Genomic DNA, 6368 nt, shown 5'->3' with positions numbered 1-6368 from the left:
GTAGTTGTAACATGAATTCGGTTTTGGTCCACCGCTAGCAAACGCGGCACCCATCGTGCGCTGAGCTTCATACCCAAAATGTCATGTATGATATTAAACACTCTGCCATACATCTTTGTGGTCTCAGCTAGCTCCCTCAATTTCTACTTAGGGTCGTTCAACATAATATCATGGATTTTTTCCACGTTTACTAGTGTACTGACGTCTTTTGGGCGTCCAGATCGTTCAGTGTCATCGGTGCTTGTGCAGCCACAACGAAAGTCAGAAAACCATCAGTGAATCATCTTCATCGGTGGTGCAGAGTCCGAATACTACTTATCCAGCTTGGATTTGGTCTCGGTTATCGTTTTCTTGCGTAAATAATAATGTTTAATCAGAACTCTAAACTCAGATTTTTCCATTTTAAAAAAACATGGAGGTTAGTTGCTTGTCATTGCTGTAACTTGTAAATGCGTAAACAAAAATGGCTGATATTTAATGAAGGATGAAGCTTTTTATGATTGATTCACATTAGTGCATACTAACACCATCTCTCGGGATTATTCCAAAAATTTAATTTTGATCCACCTAGTATATTGACACTTAAATGTCCAGTATTTTGCAGTATTTTCTCATTTGACGATTAAAATATGAGAAGAACACTGTAGCATCATAATTACTGCAGTGTTCTCGATATTTTGCTCAATTGATTTCAATGAATACCGAAGTTTATGGTATATCGTTAAGATATGTGAGTGTTCTAAGAGAAAAAAAAAAGTGGTTAAACCGCCTTCATAGCTTAACTAAACAGCCAAATTCAGACTTACAACAGTGTGCTTCTGGGGTGCGATAAATTGCTGAAATCATTTGCCACCTGATCTACTTGTTCGTGCAGTGATAAATTCATTAGCAGTGACCAGCGGTGATTATTTTGTAGGTAATCTACAAAAAGTCTTCATTAATTTTTACCTGCTTAAAAGTACACAATATATGTATTAGTAATATAATTATAAATTGCTATTTTTTGTGGTTCTGTGAAAATCAACTCAAACAAAAATTATTAAATACTTCGCGATATATGCAGCTTTATTCTACACTGTTTTAATAAAACATTTGTACTAAAGTTTGTCAAAAAATATTTCCTTGAGCAGATATTTCCGTGATTGAAATGTCAATGCTGAGCACTAGCCGGTTCCTTTTAAAATTAATAATACCAAAGACGGCCACTTCGAACGCTACATGTCCCATGTGATACATTATATGTCAACGGCATTTTATCAAAGAAAAATAGTATTTCGTCGAAATACTAATTTCCAAATAGAGAATCTTCGAATAATATTTGTAGTCTGCAAGCTTGTTTTAGTACTAAAAAACCACTACTGGTTTAAGATGTAAAATATAGTGTACTTTTTTGTATGGAGAAATAAGCTAAGGCTAGTTTTATCGTTCACTGAGAACGGGCTGGGCGCTGGGCGTTTTTTATAGATATTTTTTTTTGTAGGAAGATATAAACGGTGGTGGTGAATTATAATAAATAATTATTTTATTTATTTTCCCATAAACACAATTACTTTAAAACATAATTATCGAAAGTAAAATATAATGGTGAGCTGTGTATAATCGCTTATTTGGACAATTTGCCCCTGGTCATTAGTAAGTGCCTAAATTTACGCATTCCCGAATAACTCCGTCATCTTGGTTTAAAAATCTATCAATGATAGTTCTGTAGTTGAAACATCGACCATTATTTTTGACTAAACTGAAAAAATATATTTATATTTAGTAGACATCTGTTTATATTATCGCTTTTAATTTTATGTAAAAGTGTTTATTTTGTAACAAAATCTTAAGGCAAGTCAGGTTACTTAATTTTTCAATCTTAATATATTATTATTTATCATATTAAGTGGTCAAATTAGATATTAAATTCATCGTTACAAATGTTATATGTATCAGGTCATAGAAAAAATAAGATGAAAACAATCGGATATAATTAAGTTTACACGTTAAAAGCGCAGAGAAAATCGTATTTCAATTTGTGAGTTATTTCCTTCCATGCCTCCATTCTCTAACAAATTTTCATCATGATCAGATGCTACGCAGAAATATGCCACCAAAAAAATAATATGATATGAAAATTATTATTAGTTTAATTTTAAGCAAGCGGCTTAAAGCTGATACGCTTAAATCTATTTTAACGAATGTTAGTTGTTAGCGTATTTTAATTTTTTCAAAACAAATCTAGCCCATTTTTTTAATCATCGAGACTACACGTTGAGACCAGCTCTTACGGCAGCCTATTCTTACCATCAACAACCCTATTGCTCAGGAAATGCTTCCGTCGATTTAGGTTGAATCTGTTTTCTCAAAGTCAAGTATCTTGTTTTGGTTAGAACATGGGATCCAAATTTGAGCAGCTATAGTGACTTTTGAGTATTTTGTATGTCTATCAATTCACCCCTTTCTCGCCATTCCTGCAGTGCTGTGAGACTGAGTTTTCAGTCTCTGCAAAAACAGACGCCGTTTAATGCCTTAATTTCAACTGCAACTGTCAAAAGCAGATTAGATATATTATTTAATTTGTTAATTAACAAATTTATAAAATATGTATGCAAACAATAATTTGTATTTTTATGTACATTTTTACAATAAGGAACATCAGAGCTATGAGGAATTGGATATATGTACATTTCTATAAGCTGATTTCTGGAAGTATATATAATCTATAATATACTGAAAGAGATCAGTTTGTATGTTCCCAATAAATATACTAAAGCGAGATCTCATGCACTGTTTTACGCACCCAGAAGCCGTACAAACGCAAGTCAGAATTCACCCATTAATAGGGCAATTCGCTTGCTGAATACGGCTTCTGCGAATAATATGGATCTATTTTTTGTACATATCGGCAGTTTAGCAGCTATCTGCTTTCTATTCATTCACTTAATTTACAGTCTGCATTACGTGATGGGTTATCCCGTAAAGTAATGCAGACTACAATTGTCAAATAAATAAAATAAAAAATCTTTTCTTGCATGCAGGTTAAATTGGAGCATTTAATTGTATGACGAAATTTCTTGTAAATGTATGTGAATTTATTTGTAATGTATTGAATTGTTTTAATAAAACGAACTACTTTGAATAGTCACAGGTTCATGTGAACACGTGTTTACAATAACCAATCAGTTATAGCATTGTTACATTGTAAATAAATAAATAAAATAAACAAGACAGGTACTTAGTGCTGCATCTAGTTTATACATGTTTTTCTATCTCATCAATTGGAATCGTTGAGGGCAATGCATTATTTGCTGAATAAGAAATGCAGTCAATAAGGCAATAACGTCTATTTGTTCTATGTCAGTGGATGAAAATGTATCTCATCATTCCCTTTCCTAATGGTCCATAGAACACTGCATTGGTACACCAATAGCGGAGTATCTTGATCATTTTTGTTACATGAAGGTGAGATTAAAAGGTGCTTATGCTTTAGGACTGTGAAATATTTAAGTGTTAAAACACCTTCTTAAATAAATATATTTTATGTCGGGAATCGAACCCGAGACCCCTTACATAGTAGGCAAACACGCTGACCACTAGGGAAAATGTATTTATTGTAAAAAAAACACTTGTCTATGAAATTAAACCTACCCAGTATTCTATATAAGGTTATTAAATTTATTTTTAAATACACATTTCTATAGTATCATAATTTAACAATTAAATTCATAAAAGCCTATTTGAAAAAATCCATAGATTTTGTAAAGCAACTGAAGAAAAAGCGTTGTCACAAGTAAAAATCAATGCGTGGGTTTTAAAACTATTAATCTTTTATAAATCACTATGGAGTCAAAATAGCACAAAAAAACACAATATCTGTTTTGGATTTGTAAAATAGTATGGTAATAATTTTTAAAAATGTGCACCCAAATAATTTCAATTATGGGTTGTGGATTTCAAAATTAATTCTTGACAAATGTGTGGAATGCGAGGTTTGTTTTAGTATACACTGTATTTTTTATTTGATAAACTTATTTTTGAAAAAAATCACACTGTCATGGTTGTATCAGGATAAAATATTTTTTAATTTTCACACCTCATTTTCACCCAAATAAATTAACGGAGTTTTATCATAAAATAATATTTCAAAAGTAACGAATCTTCAAATCAAATTCTTATCGATTTTATATATTTTGTTATTTTCCTGTTATTTTTAAATGTTCAAAATACACAAAACGGTGTTCGATTTATAACAGTCAAATGCATATCATTATGGTTTTATTGCATGTCCTTGCTATGAATTAGAAATGAATTACATATGATAAATTTTCATGGTTAAATTACAGAATCATTTTTATTATCATTCAACTGCTGCCTTGTGTAATGGATTTTAGTTATGTGGGTTTGCCTAAGACTCCGGTAATTAAGTACTTAATTTTATTTTGTGATATTTTTCTGTACTGCAACATTTAAAACATGTGCCAAAGTTTCAAATCCAGAATGTTTATTTTTATATTATTTAGGAAATTTCCACAAATTACTATGTAAATAAATGTTTTTGCTGTTTAAAACACTGATATACAATTAGACAGGTTACAAACGTGTAGTAGATAGTTTCAATTCGTGGGTAATTGCCTTCCTTACCTTCATTCTTTATTTGACTTTAAACACTTTGCACAAAAATATTGTGTGTGATGTAAAAAAAATCACTGTGTTTTAATTACACTGCAGCTGTGAAAAACAGAAAATATTTTTTTTTTCCTTCATAAATAAAATGCTATTTATTAAATAAGTACATTACATGTTATATTGTTATAAATCACATAAATAATAACACTGACAGTCAGTGTCATTGCAATGGTAACAAATTTAACGAAAAAATGAGCTAAGGAAACATGCCTTTCTCACACTAATGTTAGCATGTGTATTGTGATTTGTTATCTATGATGTAGCTAGTTAGGGAACAACGTGTCTATTTATTATACATCCGCGGCTTAAAATACTGGCGTGAAATTTTATCTTAAATGGAATTTGCATTTAAAATTCTATGCTTGTATAGTTTTTTATATGGCATTTAGTTTGTCATTTCTTTTAAAAATATATATTTTGTTATGTGGCTAATTTAGAGAGGCAATGAGCTCTTTTCACGTTTTTTTGTCATTATTTTTTGATAAACAAAGAATTATGATGGTATAAGTTTTTTTTTTCCGTGTGATATCGAATAAATTTTCTATCATTTAAAATGGGCATATTTTGAATTTCCTAAAAACTAGACGTTTCGCGCCCTATTGGACAAACGGCACAAATATTATGTTACCACACCATACTTGCACGTTAGAAGAAAACTCGGTAGGTGTGACAGTGACGTCAAAGTGATGTGACGCCTACTGCGATGCCATTTTGCATGTGCTCGTTTTTAAACTCAAAAATTATTAATGAAAACCAGTTTTTTATGCATTAATAGTAAAGTCATTAAAATCGTAAAAAAATGCTCTAAATATCTCATTTACTTAAAACGTTATTCCCAATTTGTAAAAATACCCAGGTACAATTTTTCCTCATACGATTTACTCATATGGATACATATCATAACTTTTTAAAAAAATATTTCTCTTCCGATAGACTGTAGTTGATGATTTGAAGTTAATCTTATTTGACTAATATACTGGGACACTTTTGTTTGTGATTATTTTTACAGGGACACAATGTCTTAGGTAGGCCATATAATTATTTCAGTTTCTCGTACACTATCAATGTCTTTTGGACTGATGGCTAAAGCCGGCATAGTTGCAATTTGAATGGAAATAGCACTGTTTTTTTCTTTTTTTTATACCTAGGGGGAACTTCTAGATATAAACCGTTCATACTGATTGTATTCAATGTAAAACATTAAATATTATTTTATTCGGAACTGCAAAGTACATAAAATTGCAATGGAAAAGATTGTATCTCTGATTTTATTCAAAGTCGAGGAATTATGACTGCCAAAAATGTATCATGTTTTCTTAAACAACTAAAGTAAAATCTACGTACACTAAGTGAAATTTGTGTAATTGACAGTTACGGACAATTCATTTAGGGAGTAAATTATACAATTACTAAGGAATTCCACAATGTGAATTGTTTTTTTTTTCTATAGTTACATTTACAGATACATTTTTATACCTACAATTTCAGAGTATATTTTTAATTGGTTATATCTTCAAAAATATAATATATGATGAAAATTTAGCTTGTGGTTTTCTTTCCCTTTTATTGTTCCTACAATTTATGAACTTACAGTATTTTGAGTGTGTCCAAATATGTATAAAGAACGAAATTTATCCTCTAATTTCCGACATTAGTATGCAAACATTGCATACTTAAAATATAAGTAAAATAAGTTTGAA

Source organism: Micrasema longulum, unplaced genomic scaffold, assembly GCF_059751315.1.
Source record: "Micrasema longulum isolate JH-2025_06_02 unplaced genomic scaffold, ASM5975131v1 h1tg001806l, whole genome shotgun sequence".
In the NCBI taxonomy this organism is placed as follows: domain Eukaryota; kingdom Metazoa; phylum Arthropoda; class Insecta; order Trichoptera; family Brachycentridae; genus Micrasema; species Micrasema longulum.
This window is presented reverse-complemented; position numbering follows the sequence as displayed.